Below are 18,586 nucleotides of genomic sequence, written 5' to 3'. Positions count from 1 at the left end.
CTAGAGTTGAGCAGAAGCATAAGATTCCCCACTGCTTCATTCCATTTCCATTAGATTATAGATGTAAATTGTTTTTGATGGTATGGTCTGTGCAGATTGAAATATTCAGAGCATATTCTGACTTTTAGTTAACACATCTGTAAGCAATTTGGCCATCACTGAATTCAACGTTTATCTCAATCGTAATAGAGAAGGATAATGACAAATATAGTTTACAATGTTATTAAGTACATCATTTTATTTAATTGTGTGAATAAAAGGAATCGTCTCCCCGTCGGGGAATTGAACCCCGGTCTCCCACGTGACAGGCGGGGATACTGACCACTATACTAACGAGGACATATTGGCTTCAGTTCAACAGTGCTCACCTCCATGAGGTTAGGGCATGCCCTCAATCAATTCACAGTATTGTAATAGGCAGCTTTGCTTCGTTTGGTTAGGAGAAGCAATCTTTTTTCATAAATGATTACAAATCCGAAATTCCTAGCCAAAAATAATCTGCTTTAATAAGAAATGATTGATTAAAATAAATACCTATTTATCGATCTGTCTATCTATCTTTCTATCTATCTATGTATATGTATATATATATATATATATATATATATATATATATATACAATCAGCTCACTTTACCATTTGCAGCTTATAACCATTTACCACCAGGGGTCACTACTAACAAAAAGCATCCACTCCACTTCTAAATCTAGCCCCTAGAGTTGAGCAGAAGCATAATATTCCCCACTGCTTCATTCCATTTCCATTAGATTATAGATGTAAATTGTTTTTGATGGTATGGTCTGTGCAGATTGAAATATTCAGAGCATATTCTGACTTTTAGTTAACACATCTGTAAGCAATTTGGCCATCACTGAATTCAACGTTTATCTCAATCGTAATAGACAAGGATAATGACAAATATAGTTTACAATGTTATTAAGTACATCATTTTATTTAATTGTGTGAATAAAAGGAATCGTCTCCCCGTCGGGGAATTGAACCCCGGTCTCCCGCGTGACAGGCGGGGATACTGACCACTATACTAACGAGGACATATTGTCTTCAGTTCAACAGTGCTCACCTCCATGAGGTTAGGGCATGCCCTCAATCAATTCACAGTATTGTAATAGGCAGCTTTGCTTCGTTTGGTTAGGAGAAGCAATCTTTTTTCATAAATGATTACAAATCCGAAATTCCTAGCCAAAAATAATCTGCTTTAATAAGAAATGATTGATTAAAATAAATACCTATTTATCGATCTGTCTATCTATCTTTCTATCTATCTATGTATATGTATATATATATATATATATATACAATCAGCTCACTTTACCATTTGCAGCTTATAACCATTTACCACCAGGGGTCACTACTAACAAAAAGCATCCACTCCACTTCTAAATCTAGCCCCTAGAGTTGAGCAGAAGCATAAGATTCCCCACTGCTTCATTCCATTTCCATTAGATTATAGATGTAAATTGTTTTTGATGGTATGGTCTGTGCAGATTGAAATATTCAGAGCATATTCTGACTTTTAGTTAACACATCTGTAAGCAATTTGGCCATCACTGAATTCAACGTTTATCTCAATCGTAATAGACAAGGATAATGACAAATATAGTTTACAATGTTATTAAGTACATCATTTTATTTAATTGTGTGAATAAAAGGAATCGTCTCCCCGTCGGGGAATTGAACCCCGGTCTCCCGCGTGACAGGCGGGGATACTGACCACTATACTAACGAGGACATATTGTCTTCAGTTCAACAGTGCTCACCTCCATGAGGTTAGGGCATGCCCTCAATCAATTCACAGTATTGTAATAGGCAGCTTTGCTTCGTTTGGTTAGGAGAAGCAATCTTTTTTCATAAATGATTACAAATCCGAAATTCCTAGCCAAAAATAATCTGCTTTAATAAGAAATGATTGATTAAAATAAATACCTATTTATCGATCTGTCTATCTATCTTTCTATCTATCTATGTATATGTATATATATATATATATATATATATATACAATCAGCTCACTTTACCATTTGCAGCTTATAACCATTTACCACCAGGGGTCACTACTAACAAAAAGCATCCACTCCACTTCTAAATCTAGCCCCTAGAGTTGAGCAGAAGCATAATATTCCCCACTGCTTCATTCCATTTCCATTAGATTATAGATGTAAATTGTTTTTGATGGTATGGTCTGTGCAGATTGAAATATTCAGAGCATATTCTGACTTTTAGTTAACACATCTGTAAGCAATTTGGCCATCACTGAATTCAACGTTTATCTCAATCGTAATAGACAAGGATAATGACAAATATAGTTTACAATGTTATTAAGTACATCATTTTATTTAATTGTGTGAATAAAAGGAATCGTCTCCCCGTCGGGGAATTGAACCCCGGTCTCCCGCGTGACAGGCGGGGATACTGACCACTATACTAACGAGGACATATTGTCTTCAGTTCAACAGTGCTCACCTTCATGAGGTTAGGGCATGCCCTCAATCAATTCACAGTATTGTAATAGGCAGCTTTGCTTCTTTTGGTTAGGAGAAGCAATCTTTTTTCATAAATGATTACAAATCAGAAATTCCTAGCCAAAAATAATCTGCTTTAATAAGAAATGATTGATTAAAATAAATACCTATTTATCGATCTGTCTATCTATCTTTCTATCTATCTATGTATATGTATATATATATATATATATATACAATCAGCTCACTTTACCATTTGCAGCTTATAACCATTTACCACCAGGGGTCACTACTAACAAAAAGCATCCACTCCACTTCTAAATCTAGCCCCTAGAGTTGAGCAGAAGCATAATATTCCCCACTGCTTCATTCAATTTCCATTAGATTATAGATGTAAATTGTTTTTGATGGTATGGTCTGTGCAGATTGAAATATTCAGAGCATATTCTGACTTTTAGTTAACACATCTGTAAGCAATTTGGCCATCACTGAATTCAACGTTTATCTCAATCGTAATAGACAAGGATAATGACAAATATAGTTTACAATGTTATTAAGTACATCATTTTATTTAATTGTGTGAATAAAAGGAATCGTCTCCCCGTCGGGGAATTGAACCCCGGTCTCCCGCGTGACAGGCGGGGATACTGACCACTATACTAACGAGGACATATTGGCTTCAGTTCAACAGTGCTCACCTCCATGAGGTTAGGGCATGCCCTCAATCAATTCACAGTATTGTAATAGGCAGCTTTGCTTCCTTTGGTTAGGAGAAGCAATCTTTTTTCATAAATGATTACAAATCAGAAATTCCTAGCCAAAAATAATCTGCTTTAATAAGAAATGATTGATTAAAATAAATACCTATTTATCGATCTGTCTATCTATCTTTCTATCTATCTATGTATATGTATATATATATATATATATATACAATCAGCTCACTTTACCATTTGCAGCTTATAACCATTTACCACCAGGGGTCACTACTAACAAAAAGCATCCACTCCACTTCTAAATCTAGCCCCTAGAGTTGAGCAGAAGCATAAGATTCCCCACTGCTTCATTCCATTTCCATTAGATTATAGATGTAAATTGTTTTTGATGGTATGGTCTGTGCAGATTGAAATATTCAGAGCATATTCTGACTTTTAGTTAACACATCTGTAAGCAATTTGGCCTTCACTGAATTCAACGTTTATCTCAATCGTAATAGACAAGGATAATGACAAATATAGTTTACAATGTTATTAAGTACATCATTTTATTTAATTGTGTGAATAAAAGGAATCGTCTCCCCGTCGGGGAATTGAACCCCGGTCTCCCGCGTGACAGGCGGGGATACTGACCACTATACTAACGAGGACATATTGGCTTCAGTTCAACAGTGCTCACCTCCATGAGGTTAGGGCATGCCCTCAATCAATTCACAGTATTGTAATAGGCAGCTTTGCTTCTTTTGGTTAGGAGAAGCAATCTTTTTTCATAAATGATTACAAATCAGAAATTCCTAGCCAAAAATAATCTGCTTTAATAAGAAATGATTGATTAAAATAAATACCTATTTATCGATCTGTCTATCTATCTTTCTATCTATCTATGTATATGTATATATATATATATATATATACAATCAGCTCACTTTACCATTTGCAGCTTATAACCATTTACCACCAGGGGTCACTACTAACAAAAAGCATCCACTCCACTTCTAAATCTAGCCCCTAGAGTTGAGCAGAAGCATAAGATTCCCCACTGCTTCATTCCATTTCCATTAGATTATAGATGTAAATTGTTTTTGATGGTATGGTCTGTGCAGATTGAAATATTCAGAGCATATTCTGACTTTTAGTTAACACATCTGTAAGCAATTTGGCCATCACTGAATTCAACGTTTATCTCAATCGTAATAGAAAAGGATAATGACAAATATAGTTTACAATGTTATTAAGTACATCATTTTATTTAATTGTGTGAATAAATGGAAGCGTCTCCCCGTCGGGGAATTGAACCCCGGTCTCCCGCGTGACAGGCGGGGATACTGACCACTATACTAACGAGGACATATTGGCTTCAGTTCAACAGTGCTCACCTCCATGAGGTTAGGGCATGCCCTCAATCAATTCACAGTATTGTAATAGGCAGCTTTGCTTCTTTTGGTTAGGAGAAGCAATCTTTTTTCATAAATGATTACAAATCAGAAATTCCTAGCCAAAAATAATCTGCTTTAATAAGAAATGATTGATTAAAATAAATACCTATTTATCGATCTGTCTATCTATCTTTCTATCTATCTATGTATATGTATATATATATATATATATATATACAATCAGCTCACTTTACCATTTGCAGCTTATAACCATTTACCACCAGGGGTCACTACTAACAAAAAGCATCCACTCCACTTCTAAATCTAGCCCCTAGAGTTGAGCAGAAGCATAATATTCCCCACTGCTTCATTCAATTTCCATTAGATTATAGATGTAAATTGTTTTTGATGGTATGGTCTGTGCAGATTGAAATATTCAGAGCATATTCTGACTTTTAGTTAACACATCTGTAAGCAATTTGGCCATCACTGAATTCAACGTTTATCTCAATCGTAATAGACAAGGATAATGACAAATATAGTTTACAATGTTATTAAGTACATCATTTTATTTAATTGTGTGAATAAAAGGAATCTTCTCCCCGTCGGGGAATTGAACCCCGGTCTCCCGCGTGACAGGCGGGGATACTGACCACTATACTAACGAGGACATATTGGCTTCAGTTCAACAGTGCTCACCTCCATGAGGTTAGGGCATGCCCTCAATCAATTCACAGTATTGTAATAGGCAGCTTTGCTTCCTTTGGTTAGGAGAAGCAATCTTTTTTCATAAATGATTACAAATCAGAAATTCCTAGCCAAAAATAATCTGCTTTAATAAGAAATGATTGATTAAAATAAATACCTATTTATCGATCTGTCTATCTATCTTTCTATCTATCTATGTATATGTATATATATATATATATATATACAATCAGCTCACTTTACCATTTGCAGCTTATAACCATTTACCACCAGGGGTCACTACTAACAAAAAGCATCCACTCCACTTCTAAATCTAGCCCCTAGAGTTGAGCAGAAGCATAAGATTCCCCACTGCTTCATTCCATTTCCATTAGATTATAGATGTAAATTGTTTTTGATGGTATGGTCTGTGCAGATTGAAATATTCAGAGCATATTCTGACTTTTAGTTAACACATCTGTAAGCAATTTGGCCATCACTGAATTCAACGTTTATCTCAATCGTAATAGACAAGGATAATGACAAATATAGTTTACAATGTTATTAAGTACATCATTTTATTTAATTGTGTGAATAAAAGGAATCGTCTCCCCGTCGGGGAATTGAACCCCGGTCTCCCGCGTGACAGGCGGGGATACTGACCACTATACTAACGAGGACATATTGGCTTCAGTTCAACAGTGCTCACCTCCATGAGGTTAGGGCATGCCCTCAATCAATTCACAGTATTGTAATAGGCAGCTTTGCTTCCTTTGGTTAGGAGAAGCAATCTTTTTTCATAAATGATTACAAATCAGAAATTCCTAGCCAAAAATAATCTGCTTTAATAAGAAATGATTGATTAAAATAAATACCTATTTATCGATCTGTCTATCTATCTTTCTATCTATCTATGTATATGTATATATATATATATATATATATACAATCAGCTCACTTTACCATTTGCAGCTTATAACCATTTACCACCAGGGGTCACTACTAACAAAAAGCATCCACTCCACTTCTAAATCTAGCCCCTAGAGTTGAGCAGAAGCATAAGATTCCCCACTGCTTCATTCCATTTCCATTAGATTATAGATGTAAATTGTTTTTGATGGTATGGTCTGTGCAGATTGAAATATTCAGAGCATATTCTGACTTTTAGTTAACACATCTGTAAGCAATTTGGCCATCACTGAATTCAACGTTTATCTCAATCGTAATAGAGAAGGATAATGACAAATATAGTTTACAATGTTATTAAGTACATCATTTTATTTAATTGTGTGAATAAAAGGAATCGTCTCCCCGTCGGGGAATTGAACCCCGGTCTCCCGCGTGACAGGCGGGGATACTGACCACTATACTAACGAGGACATATTGGCTTCAGTTCAACAGTGCTCACCTCCATGAGGTTAGGGCATGCCCTCAATCAATTCACAGTATTGTAATAGGCAGCTTTGCTTCCTTTGGTTAGGAGAAGCAATCTTTTTTCATAAATGATTACAAATCAGAAATTCCTAGCCAAAAATAATCTGCTTTAATAAGAAATGATTGATTAAAATAAATACCTATTTATCGATCTGTCTATCTATCTTTCTATCTATCTATGTATATGTATATATATATATATATATATATACAATCAGCTCACTTTACCATTTGCAGCTTATAACCATTTACCACCAGGGGTCACTACTAACAAAAAGCATCCACTCCACTTCTAAATCTAGCCCCTAGAGTTGAGCAGAAGCATAAGATTCCCCACTGCTTCATTCCATTTCCATTAGATTATAGATGTAAATTGTTTTTGATGGTATGGTCTGTGCAGATTGAAATATTCAGAGCATATTCTGACTTTTAGTTAACACATCTGTAAGCAATTTGGCCATCACTGAATTCAACGTTTATCTCAATCGTAATAGAGAAGGATAATGACAAATATAGTTTACAATGTTATTAAGTACATCATTTTATTTAATTGTGTGAATAAAAGGAATCGTCTCCCCGTCGGGGAATTGAACCCCGGTCTCCCACGTGACAGGCGGGGATACTGACCACTATACTAACGAGGACATATTGGCTTCAGTTCAACAGTGCTCACCTCCATGAGGTTAGGGCATGCCCTCAATCAATTCACAGTATTGTAATAGGCAGCTTTGCTTCGTTTGGTTAGGAGAAGCAATCTTTTTTCATAAATGATTACAAATCCGAAATTCCTAGCCAAAAATAATCTGCTTTAATAAGAAATGATTGATTAAAATAAATACCTATTTATCGATCTGTCTATCTATCTTTCTATCTATCTATGTATATGTATATATATATATATATATATATATATATACAATCAGCTCACTTTACCATTTGCAGCTTATAACCATTTACCACCAGGGGTCACTACTAACAAAAAGCATCCACTCCACTTCTAAATCTAGCCCCTAGAGTTGAGCAGAAGCATAATATTCCCCACTGCTTCATTCCATTTCCATTAGATTATAGATGTAAATTGTTTTTGATGGTATGGTCTGTGCAGATTGAAATATTCAGAGCATATTCTGACTTTTAGTTAACACATCTGTAAGCAATTTGGCCATCACTGAATTCAACGTTTATCTCAATCGTAATAGACAAGGATAATGACAAATATAGTTTACAATGTTATTAAGTACATCATTTTATTTAATTGTGTGAATAAAAGGAATCGTCTCCCCGTCGGGGAATTGAACCCCGGTCTCCCGCGTGACAGGCGGGGATACTGACCACTATACTAACGAGGACATATTGTCTTCAGTTCAACAGTGCTCACCTCCATGAGGTTAGGGCATGCCCTCAATCAATTCACAGTATTGTAATAGGCAGCTTTGCTTCGTTTGGTTAGGAGAAGCAATCTTTTTTCATAAATGATTACAAATCCGAAATTCCTAGCCAAAAATAATCTGCTTTAATAAGAAATGATTGATTAAAATAAATACCTATTTATCGATCTGTCTATCTATCTTTCTATCTATCTATGTATATGTATATATATATGTATATATATATATATACAATCAGCTCACTTTACCATTTGCAGCTTATAACCATTTACCACCAGGGGTCACTACTAACAAAAAGCATCCACTCCACTTCTAAATCTAGCCCCTAGAGTTGAGCAGAAGCATAATATTCCCCACTGCTTCATTCCATTTCCATTAGATTATAGATGTAAATTGTTTTTGATGGTATGGTCTGTGCAGATTGAAATATTCAGAGCATATTCTGACTTTTAGTTAACACATCTGTAAGCAATTTGGCCATCACTGAATTCAACGTTTATCTCAATCGTAATAGACAAGGATAATGACAAATATAGTTTACAATGTTATTAAGTACATCATTTTATTTAATTGTGTGAATAAAAGGAATCGTCTCCCCGTCGGGGAATTGAACCCCGGTCTCCCGCGTGACAGGCGGGGATACTGACCACTATACTAACGAGGACATATTGTCTTCAGTTCAACAGTGCTCACCTTCATGAGGTTAGGGCATGCCCTCAATCAATTCACAGTATTGTAATAGGCAGCTTTGCTTCTTTTGGTTAGGAGAAGCAATCTTTTTTCATAAATGATTACAAATCAGAAATTCCTAGCCAAAAATAATCTGCTTTAATAAGAAATGATTGATTAAAATAAATACCTATTTATCGATCTGTCTATCTATCTTTCTATCTATCTATGTATATGTATATATATATATATATATATACAATCAGCTCACTTTACCATTTGCAGCTTATAACCATTTACCACCAGGGGTCACTACTAACAAAAAGCATCCACTCCACTTCTAAATCTAGCCCCTAGAGTTGAGCAGAAGCATAAGATTCCCCACTGCTTCATTCCATTTCCATTAGATTATAGATGTAAATTGTTTTTGATGGTATGGTCTGTGCAGATTGAAATATTCAGAGCATATTCTGACTTTTAGTTAACACATCTGTAAGCAATTTGGCCATCACTGAATTCAACGTTTATCTCAATCGTAATAGAAAAGGATAATGACAAATATAGTTTACAATGTTATTAAGTACATCATTTTATTTAATTGTGTGAATAAATGGAAGCGTCTCCCCGTCGGGGAATTGAACCCCGGTCTCCCGCGTGACAGGCGGGGATACTGACCACTATACTAACGAGGACATATTGGCTTCAGTTCAACAGTGCTCACCTCCATGAGGTTAGGGCATGCCCTCAATCAATTCACAGTATTGTAATAGGCAGCTTTGCTTCTTTTGGTTAGGAGAAGCAATCTTTTTTCATAAATGATTACAAATCCGAAATTCCTAGCCAAAAATAATCTGCTTTAATAAGAAATGATTGATTAAAATAAATACCTATTTATCGATCTGTCTATCTATCTTTCTATCTATCTATGTATATGTATATATATATATATATATATATATATATATATACAATCAGCTCACTTTACCATTTGCAGCTTATAACCATTTACCACCAGGGGTCACTACTAACAAAAAGCATCCACTCCACTTCTAAATCTAGCCCCTAGAGTTGAGCAGAAGCATAATATTCCCCACTGCTTCATTCCATTTCCATTAGATTATAGATGTAAATTGTTTTTGATGGTATGGTCTGTGCAGATTGAAATATTCAGAGCATATTCTGACTTTTAGTTAACACATCTGTAAGCAATTTGGCCATCACTGAATTCAACGTTTATCTCAATCGTAATAGACAAGGATAATGACAAATATAGTTTACAATGTTATTAAGTACATCATTTTATTTAATTGTGTGAATAAAAGGAATCGTCTCCCCGTCGGGGAATTGAACCCCGGTCTCCCGCGTGACAGGCGGGGATACTGACCACTATACTAACGAGGACATATTGTCTTCAGTTCAACAGTGCTCACCTCCATGAGGTTAGGGCATGCCCTCAATCAATTCACAGTATTGTAATAGGCAGCTTTGCTTCGTTTGGTTAGGAGAAGCAATCTTTTTTCATAAATGATTACAAATCCGAAATTCCTAGCCAAAAATAATCTGCTTTAATAAGAAATGATTGATTAAAATAAATACCTATTTATCGATCTGTCTATCTATCTTTCTATCTATCTATGTATATGTATATATATATATATATATATACAATCAGCTCACTTTACCATTTGCAGCTTATAACCATTTACCACCAGGGGTCACTACTAACAAAAAGCATCCACTCCACTTCTAAATCTAGCCCCTAGAGTTGAGCAGAAGCATAAGATTCCCCACTGCTTCATTCCATTTCCATTAGATTATAGATGTAAATTGTTTTTGATGGTATGGTCTGTGCAGATTGAAATATTCAGAGCATATTCTGACTTTTAGTTAACACATCTGTAAGCAATTTGGCCATCACTGAATTCAACGTTTATCTCAATCGTAATAGACAAGGATAATGACAAATATAGTTTACAATGTTATTAAGTACATCATTTTATTTAATTGTGTGAATAAAAGGAATCGTCTCCCCGTCGGGGAATTGAACCCCGGTCTCCCGCGTGACAGGCGGGGATACTGACCACTATACTAACGAGGACATATTGTCTTCAGTTCAACAGTGCTCACCTCCATGAGGTTAGGGCATGCCCTCAATCAATTCACAGTATTGTAATAGGCAGCTTTGCTTCGTTTGGTTAGGAGAAGCAATCTTTTTTCATAAATGATTACAAATCCGAAATTCCTAGCCAAAAATAATCTGCTTTAATAAGAAATGATTGATTAAAATAAATACCTATTTATCGATCTGTCTATCTATCTTTCTATCTATCTATGTATATGTATATATATATATATATATATATATATACAATCAGCTCACTTTACCATTTGCAGCTTATAACCATTTACCACCAGGGGTCACTACTAACAAAAAGCATCCACTCCACTTCTAAATCTAGCCCCTAGAGTTGAGCAGAAGCATAATATTCCCCACTGCTTCATTCCATTTCCATTAGATTATAGATGTAAATTGTTTTTGATGGTATGGTCTGTGCAGATTGAAATATTCAGAGCATATTCTGACTTTTAGTTAACACATCTGTAAGCAATTTGGCCATCACTGAATTCAACGTTTATCTCAATCGTAATAGACAAGGATAATGACAAATATAGTTTACAATGTTATTAAGTACATCATTTTATTTAATTGTGTGAATAAAAGGAATCGTCTCCCCGTCGGGGAATTGAACCCCGGTCTCCCGCGTGACAGGCGGGGATACTGACCACTATACTAACGAGGACATATTGTCTTCAGTTCAACAGTGCTCACCTTCATGAGGTTAGGGCATGCCCTCAATCAATTCACAGTATTGTAATAGGCAGCTTTGCTTCTTTTGGTTAGGAGAAGCAATCTTTTTTCATAAATGATTACAAATCAGAAATTCCTAGCCAAAAATAATCTGCTTTAATAAGAAATGATTGATTAAAATAAATACCTATTTATCGATCTGTCTATCTATCTTTCTATCTATCTATGTATATGTATATATATATATATATATATACAATCAGCTCACTTTACCATTTGCAGCTTATAACCATTTACCACCAGGGGTCACTACTAACAAAAAGCATCCACTCCACTTCTAAATCTAGCCCCTAGAGTTGAGCAGAAGCATAATATTCCCCACTGCTTCATTCAATTTCCATTAGATTATAGATGTAAATTGTTTTTGATGGTATGGTCTGTGCAGATTGAAATATTCAGAGCATATTCTGACTTTTAGTTAACACATCTGTAAGCAATTTGGCCATCACTGAATTCAACGTTTATCTCAATCGTAATAGACAAGGATAATGACAAATATAGTTTACAATGTTATTAAGTACATCATTTTATTTAATTGTGTGAATAAAAGGAATCGTCTCCCCGTCGGGGAATTGAACCCCGGTCTCCCGCGTGACAGGCGGGGATACTGACCACTATACTAACGAGGACATATTGGCTTCAGTTCAACAGTGCTCACCTCCATGAGGTTAGGGCATGCCCTCAATCAATTCACAGTATTGTAATAGGCAGCTTTGCTTCCTTTGGTTAGGAGAAGCAATCTTTTTTCATAAATGATTACAAATCAGAAATTCCTAGCCAAAAATAATCTGCTTTAATAAGAAATGATTGATTAAAATAAATACCTATTTATCGATCTGTCTATCTATCTTTCTATCTATCTATGTATATGTATATATATATATATATATATACAATCAGCTCACTTTACCATTTGCAGCTTATAACCATTTACCACCAGGGGTCACTACTAACAAAAAGCATCCACTCCACTTCTAAATCTAGCCCCTAGAGTTGAGCAGAAGCATAAGATTCCCCACTGCTTCATTCCATTTCCATTAGATTATAGATGTAAATTGTTTTTGATGGTATGGTCTGTGCAGATTGAAATATTCAGAGCATATTCTGACTTTTAGTTAACACATCTGTAAGCAATTTGGCCTTCACTGAATTCAACGTTTATCTCAATCGTAATAGACAAGGATAATGACAAATATAGTTTACAATGTTATTAAGTACATCATTTTATTTAATTGTGTGAATAAAAGGAATCGTCTCCCCGTCGGGGAATTGAACCCCGGTCTCCCGCGTGACAGGCGGGGATACTGACCACTATACTAACGAGGACATATTGGCTTCAGTTCAACAGTGCTCACCTCCATGAGGTTAGGGCATGCCCTCAATCAATTCACAGTATTGTAATAGGCAGCTTTGCTTCTTTTGGTTAGGAGAAGCAATCTTTTTTCATAAATGATTACAAATCAGAAATTCCTAGCCAAAAATAATCTGCTTTAATAAGAAATGATTGATTAAAATAAATACCTATTTATCGATCTGTCTATCTATCTTTCTATCTATCTATGTATATGTATATATATATATATATATATACAATCAGCTCACTTTACCATTTGCAGCTTATAACCATTTACCACCAGGGGTCACTACTAACAAAAAGCATCCACTCCACTTCTAAATCTAGCCCCTAGAGTTGAGCAGAAGCATAAGATTCCCCACTGCTTCATTCCATTTCCATTAGATTATAGATGTAAATTGTTTTTGATGGTATGGTCTGTGCAGATTGAAATATTCAGAGCATATTCTGACTTTTAGTTAACACATCTGTAAGCAATTTGGCCATCACTGAATTCAACGTTTATCTCAATCGTAATAGAAAAGGATAATGACAAATATAGTTTACAATGTTATTAAGTACATCATTTTATTTAATTGTGTGAATAAATGGAAGCGTCTCCCCGTCGGGGAATTGAACCCCGGTCTCCCGCGTGACAGGCGGGGATACTGACCACTATACTAACGAGGACATATTGGCTTCAGTTCAACAGTGCTCACCTCCATGAGGTTAGGGCATGCCCTCAATCAATTCACAGTATTGTAATAGGCAGCTTTGCTTCTTTTGGTTAGGAGAAGCAATCTTTTTTCATAAATGATTACAAATCAGAAATTCCTAGCCAAAAATAATCTGCTTTAATAAGAAATGATTGATTAAAATAAATACCTATTTATCGATCTGTCTATCTATCTTTCTATCTATCTATGTATATGTATATATATATATATATATATATACAATCAGCTCACTTTACCATTTGCAGCTTATAACCATTTACCACCAGGGGTCACTACTAACAAAAAGCATCCACTCCACTTCTAAATCTAGCCCCTAGAGTTGAGCAGAAGCATAATATTCCCCACTGCTTCATTCAATTTCCATTAGATTATAGATGTAAATTGTTTTTGATGGTATGGTCTGTGCAGATTGAAATATTCAGAGCATATTCTGACTTTTAGTTAACACATCTGTAAGCAATTTGGCCATCACTGAATTCAACGTTTATCTCAATCGTAATAGACAAGGATAATGACAAATATAGTTTACAATGTTATTAAGTACATCATTTTATTTAATTGTGTGAATAAAAGGAATCTTCTCCCCGTCGGGGAATTGAACCCCGGTCTCCCGCGTGACAGGCGGGGATACTGACCACTATACTAACGAGGACATATTGGCTTCAGTTCAACAGTGCTCACCTCCATGAGGTTAGGGCATGCCCTCAATCAATTCACAGTATTGTAATAGGCAGCTTTGCTTCCTTTGGTTAGGAGAAGCAATCTTTTTTCATAAATGATTACAAATCAGAAATTCCTAGCCAAAAATAATCTGCTTTAATAAGAAATGATTGATTAAAATAAATACCTATTTATCGATCTGTCTATCTATCTTTCTATCTATCTATGTATATGTATATATATATATATATATATATACAATCAGCTCACTTTACCATTTGCAGCTTATAACCATTTACCACCAGGGGTCACTACTAACAAAAAGCATCCACTCCACTTCTAAATCTAGCCCCTAGAGTTGAGCAGAAGCATAAGATTCCCCACTGCTTCATTCCATTTCCATTAGATTATAGATGTAAATTGTTTTTGATGGTATGGTCTGTGCAGATTGAAATATTCAGAGCATATTCTGACTTTTAGTTAACACATCTGTAAGCAATTTGGCCATCACTGAATTCAACGTTTATCTCAATCGTAATAGAGAAGGATAATGACAAATATAGTTTACAATGTTATTAAGTACATCATTTTATTTAATTGTGTGAATAAAAGGAATCGTCTCCCCGTCGGGGAATTGAACCCCGGTCTCCCGCGTGACAGGCGGGGATACTGACCACTATACTAACGAGGACATATTGGCTTCAGTTCAACAGTGCTCACCTCCATGAGGTTAGGGCATGCCCTCAATCAATTCACAGTATTGTAATAGGCAGCTTTGCTTCTTTTGGTTAGGAGAAGCAATCTTTTTTCATAAATGATTACAAATCAGAAATTCCTAGCCAAAAATAATCTGCTTTAATAAGAAATGATTGATTAAAATAAATACCTATTTATCGATCTGTCTATCTATCTTTCTATCTATCTATGTATATGTATATATATATATATATATATACAATCAGCTCACTTTACCATTTGCAGCTTATAACCATTTACCACCAGGGGTCACTACTAACAAAAAGCATCCACTCCACTTCTAAATCTAGCCCCTAGAGTTGAGCAGAAGCATAAGATTCCCCACTGCTTCATTCCATTTCCATTAGATTATAGATGTAAATTGTTTTTGATGGTATGGTCTGTGCAGATTGAAATATTCAGAGCATATTCTGACTTTTAGTTAACACATCTGTAAGCAATTTGGCCATCACTGAATTCAACGTTTATCTCAATCGTAATAGAGAAGGATAATGACAAATATAGTTTACAATGTTATTAAGTACATCATTTTATTTAATTGTGTGAATAAAAGGAATCGTCTCCCCGTCGGGGAATTGAACCCCGGTCTCCCACGTGACAGGCGGGGATACTGACCACTATACTAACGAGGACATATTGGCTTCAGTTCAACAGTGCTCACCTCCATGAGGTTAGGGCATGCCCTCAATCAATTCACAGTATTGTAATAGGCAGCTTTGCTTCGTTTGGTTAGGAGAAGCAATCTTTTTTCATAAATGATTACAAATCCGAAATTCCTAGCCAAAAATAATCTGCTTTAATAAGAAATGATTGATTAAAATAAATACCTATTTATCGATCTGTCTATCTATCTTTCTATCTATCTATGTATATGTATATATATATATATATATATATATATACAATCAGCTCACTTTACCATTTGCAGCTTATAACCATTTACCACCAGGGGTCACTACTAACAAAAAGCATCCACTCCACTTCTAAATCTAGCCCCTAGAGTTGAGCAGAAGCATAATATTCCCCACTGCTTCATTCCATTTCCATTAGATTATAGATGTAAATTGTTTTTGATGGTATGGTCTGTGCAGATTGAAATATTCAGAGCATATTCTGACTTTTAGTTAACACATCTGTAAGCAATTTGGCCATCACTGAATTCAACGTTTATCTCAATCGTAATAGACAAGGATAATGACAAATATAGTTTACAATGTTATTAAGTACATCATTTTATTTAATTGTGTGAATAAAAGGAATCGTCTCCCCGTCGGGGAATTGAACCCCGGTCTCCCGCGTGACAGGCGGGGATACTGACCACTATACTAACGAGGACATATTGTCTTCAGTTCAACAGTGCTCACCTCCATGAGGTTAGGGCATGCCCTCAATCAATTCACAGTATTGTAATAGGCAGCTTTGCTTCGTTTGGTTAGGAGAAGCAATCTTTTTTCATAAATGATTACAAATCCGAAATTCCTAGCCAAAAATAATCTGCTTTAATAAGAAATGATTGATTAAAATAAATACCTATTTATCGATCTGTCTATCTATCTTTCTATCTATCTATGTATATGTATATATATATGTATATATATATATATACAATCAGCTCACTTTACCATTTGCAGCTTATAACCATTTACCACCAGGGGTCACTACTAACAAAAAGCATCCACTCCACTTCTAAATCTAGCCCCTAGAGTTGAGCAGAAGCATAATATTCCCCACTGCTTCATTCCATTTCCATTAGATTATAGATGTAAATTGTTTTTGATGGTATGGTCTGTGCAGATTGAAATATTCAGAGCATATTCTGACTTTTAGTTAACACATCTGTAAGCAATTTGGCCATCACTGAATTCAACGTTTATCTCAATCGTAATAGACAAGGATAATGACAAATATAGTTTACAATGTTATTAAGTACATCATTTTATTTAATTGTGTGAATAAAAGGAATCGTCTCCCCGTCGGGGAATTGAACCCCGGTCTCCCGCGTGACAGGCGGGGATACTGACCACTATACTAACGAGGACATATTGTCTTCAGTTCAACAGTGCTCACCTTCATGAGGTTAGGGCATGCCCTCAATCAATTCACAGTATTGTAATAGGCAGCTTTGCTTCTTTTGGTTAGGAGAAGCAATCTTTTTTCATAAATGATTACAAATCAGAAATTCCTAGCCAAAAATAATCTGCTTTAATAAGAAATGATTGATTAAAATAAATACCTATTTATCGATCTGTCTATCTATCTTTCTATCTATCTATGTATATGTATATATATATATATATATATACAATCAGCTCACTTTACCATTTGCAGCTTATAACCATTTACCACCAGGGGTCACTACTAACAAAAAGCATCCACTCCACTTCTAAATCTAGCCCCTAGAGTTGAGCAGAAGCATAAGATTCCCCACTGCTTCATTCCATTTCCATTAGATTATAGATGTAAATTGTTTTTGATGGTATGGTCTGTGCAGATTGAAATATTCAGAGCATATTCTGACTTTTAGTTAACACATCTGTAAGCAATTTGGCCATCACTGAATTCAACGTTTATCTCAATCGTAATAGAAAAGGATAATGACAAATATAGTTTACAATGTTATTAAGTACATCATTTTATTTAATTGTGTGAATAAATGGAAGCGTCTCCCCGTCGGGGAATTGAACCCCGGTCTCCCGCGTGACAGGCGGGGATACTGACCACTATACTAACGAGGACATATTGGCTTCAGTTCAACAGTGCTCACCTCCATGAGGTTAGGGCATGCCCTCAATCAATTCACAGTATTGTAATAGGCAGCTTTGCTTCTTTTGGTTAGGAGAAGCAATCTTTTTTCATAAATGATTACAAATCAGAAATTCCTAGCCAAAAATAATCTGCTTTAATAAGAAATGATTGATTAAAATAAATACCTATTTATCGATCTGTCTATCTATCTTTCTATCTATCTATGTATATGTATATATATATATATATATATATACAATCAGCTCACTTTACCATTTGCAGCTTATAACCATTTACCACCAGGGGTCACTACTAACAAAAAGCATCCACTCCACTTCTAAATCTAGCCCCTAGAGTTGAGCAGAAGCATAAGATTCCCCACTGCTTCATTCCATTTCCATTAGATTATAGATGTAAATTGTTTTTGATGGTATGGTCTGTGCAGATTGAAATATTCAGAGCATATTCTGACTTTTAGTTAACACATCTGTAAGCAATTTGGCCATCACTGAATTCAACGTTTATCTCAATCGTAATAGACAAGGATAATGACAAATATAGTTTACAATGTTATTAAGTACATCATTTTATTTAATTGTGTGAATAAAAGGAATCGTCTCCCCGTCGGGGAATTGAACCCCGGTCTCCCGCGTGACAGGCGGGGATACTGACCACTATACTAACGAGGACATATTGGCTTCAGTTCAACAGTGCTCACCTCCATGAGGTTAGGGCA

General features: G+C 35.3%; 24 non-coding genes across 24 annotated transcripts; all 24 read right to left on the bottom strand.

Annotated features, from left to right (window-relative positions):
• Window positions 1-980: 980 nt before the first annotated feature.
• On the bottom strand, window positions 981-1,052 carry TRNAD-GUC (transfer RNA aspartic acid (anticodon GUC)). The gene has a single exon. It is a non-coding gene; the product is annotated as a tRNA-Asp (tRNA).
• A 625-nt stretch (window positions 1,053-1,677) lies between these two features.
• Window positions 1,678-1,749, bottom strand: TRNAD-GUC (transfer RNA aspartic acid (anticodon GUC)). Its single transcript has one exon. It is a non-coding gene; the product is annotated as a tRNA-Asp (tRNA).
• Window positions 1,750-2,380: 631 nt separating this feature from the next.
• TRNAD-GUC (transfer RNA aspartic acid (anticodon GUC)) lies at window positions 2,381-2,452 on the bottom strand. Its single transcript has one exon. It is a non-coding gene; the product is annotated as a tRNA-Asp (tRNA).
• A 625-nt stretch (window positions 2,453-3,077) lies between these two features.
• On the bottom strand, window positions 3,078-3,149 carry TRNAD-GUC (transfer RNA aspartic acid (anticodon GUC)). The gene has a single exon. It is a non-coding gene; the product is annotated as a tRNA-Asp (tRNA).
• Window positions 3,150-3,774: 625 nt separating this feature from the next.
• TRNAD-GUC (transfer RNA aspartic acid (anticodon GUC)) lies at window positions 3,775-3,846 on the bottom strand. Its single transcript has one exon. It is a non-coding gene; the product is annotated as a tRNA-Asp (tRNA).
• Window positions 3,847-4,471: 625 nt separating this feature from the next.
• Window positions 4,472-4,543, bottom strand: TRNAD-GUC (transfer RNA aspartic acid (anticodon GUC)). The gene has a single exon. It is a non-coding gene; the product is annotated as a tRNA-Asp (tRNA).
• Window positions 4,544-5,170: 627 nt separating this feature from the next.
• TRNAD-GUC (transfer RNA aspartic acid (anticodon GUC)) lies at window positions 5,171-5,242 on the bottom strand. The gene has a single exon. It is a non-coding gene; the product is annotated as a tRNA-Asp (tRNA).
• A 625-nt stretch (window positions 5,243-5,867) lies between these two features.
• TRNAD-GUC (transfer RNA aspartic acid (anticodon GUC)) lies at window positions 5,868-5,939 on the bottom strand. The gene has a single exon. It is a non-coding gene; the product is annotated as a tRNA-Asp (tRNA).
• A 627-nt stretch (window positions 5,940-6,566) lies between these two features.
• On the bottom strand, window positions 6,567-6,638 carry TRNAD-GUC (transfer RNA aspartic acid (anticodon GUC)). Its single transcript has one exon. It is a non-coding gene; the product is annotated as a tRNA-Asp (tRNA).
• A 1,332-nt stretch (window positions 6,639-7,970) lies between these two features.
• TRNAD-GUC (transfer RNA aspartic acid (anticodon GUC)) lies at window positions 7,971-8,042 on the bottom strand. The gene has a single exon. It is a non-coding gene; the product is annotated as a tRNA-Asp (tRNA).
• Window positions 8,043-8,673: 631 nt separating this feature from the next.
• Window positions 8,674-8,745, bottom strand: TRNAD-GUC (transfer RNA aspartic acid (anticodon GUC)). Its single transcript has one exon. It is a non-coding gene; the product is annotated as a tRNA-Asp (tRNA).
• A 625-nt stretch (window positions 8,746-9,370) lies between these two features.
• Window positions 9,371-9,442, bottom strand: TRNAD-GUC (transfer RNA aspartic acid (anticodon GUC)). Its single transcript has one exon. It is a non-coding gene; the product is annotated as a tRNA-Asp (tRNA).
• Window positions 9,443-10,079: 637 nt separating this feature from the next.
• On the bottom strand, window positions 10,080-10,151 carry TRNAD-GUC (transfer RNA aspartic acid (anticodon GUC)). The gene has a single exon. It is a non-coding gene; the product is annotated as a tRNA-Asp (tRNA).
• A 625-nt stretch (window positions 10,152-10,776) lies between these two features.
• On the bottom strand, window positions 10,777-10,848 carry TRNAD-GUC (transfer RNA aspartic acid (anticodon GUC)). The gene has a single exon. It is a non-coding gene; the product is annotated as a tRNA-Asp (tRNA).
• Window positions 10,849-11,479: 631 nt separating this feature from the next.
• Window positions 11,480-11,551, bottom strand: TRNAD-GUC (transfer RNA aspartic acid (anticodon GUC)). The gene has a single exon. It is a non-coding gene; the product is annotated as a tRNA-Asp (tRNA).
• Window positions 11,552-12,176: 625 nt separating this feature from the next.
• On the bottom strand, window positions 12,177-12,248 carry TRNAD-GUC (transfer RNA aspartic acid (anticodon GUC)). The gene has a single exon. It is a non-coding gene; the product is annotated as a tRNA-Asp (tRNA).
• Window positions 12,249-12,873: 625 nt separating this feature from the next.
• TRNAD-GUC (transfer RNA aspartic acid (anticodon GUC)) lies at window positions 12,874-12,945 on the bottom strand. Its single transcript has one exon. It is a non-coding gene; the product is annotated as a tRNA-Asp (tRNA).
• Window positions 12,946-13,570: 625 nt separating this feature from the next.
• TRNAD-GUC (transfer RNA aspartic acid (anticodon GUC)) lies at window positions 13,571-13,642 on the bottom strand. The gene has a single exon. It is a non-coding gene; the product is annotated as a tRNA-Asp (tRNA).
• Window positions 13,643-14,269: 627 nt separating this feature from the next.
• Window positions 14,270-14,341, bottom strand: TRNAD-GUC (transfer RNA aspartic acid (anticodon GUC)). The gene has a single exon. It is a non-coding gene; the product is annotated as a tRNA-Asp (tRNA).
• Window positions 14,342-14,968: 627 nt separating this feature from the next.
• Window positions 14,969-15,040, bottom strand: TRNAD-GUC (transfer RNA aspartic acid (anticodon GUC)). The gene has a single exon. It is a non-coding gene; the product is annotated as a tRNA-Asp (tRNA).
• Window positions 15,041-16,368: 1,328 nt separating this feature from the next.
• On the bottom strand, window positions 16,369-16,440 carry TRNAD-GUC (transfer RNA aspartic acid (anticodon GUC)). The gene has a single exon. It is a non-coding gene; the product is annotated as a tRNA-Asp (tRNA).
• Window positions 16,441-17,071: 631 nt separating this feature from the next.
• On the bottom strand, window positions 17,072-17,143 carry TRNAD-GUC (transfer RNA aspartic acid (anticodon GUC)). The gene has a single exon. It is a non-coding gene; the product is annotated as a tRNA-Asp (tRNA).
• A 625-nt stretch (window positions 17,144-17,768) lies between these two features.
• Window positions 17,769-17,840, bottom strand: TRNAD-GUC (transfer RNA aspartic acid (anticodon GUC)). Its single transcript has one exon. It is a non-coding gene; the product is annotated as a tRNA-Asp (tRNA).
• Window positions 17,841-18,467: 627 nt separating this feature from the next.
• On the bottom strand, window positions 18,468-18,539 carry TRNAD-GUC (transfer RNA aspartic acid (anticodon GUC)). Its single transcript has one exon. It is a non-coding gene; the product is annotated as a tRNA-Asp (tRNA).
• Window positions 18,540-18,586: the final 47 nt, after the last annotated feature.

Source organism: Triturus cristatus, chromosome 4_1 (assembly GCF_964204655.1).
Source record: "Triturus cristatus chromosome 4_1, aTriCri1.1, whole genome shotgun sequence".
Lineage (NCBI taxonomy): Eukaryota > Metazoa > Chordata > Amphibia > Caudata > Salamandridae > Triturus > Triturus cristatus.
The sequence above is the reverse complement of the archived record's forward strand: the minus strand, read 5'-3'. Positions and strand labels throughout refer to the sequence as shown.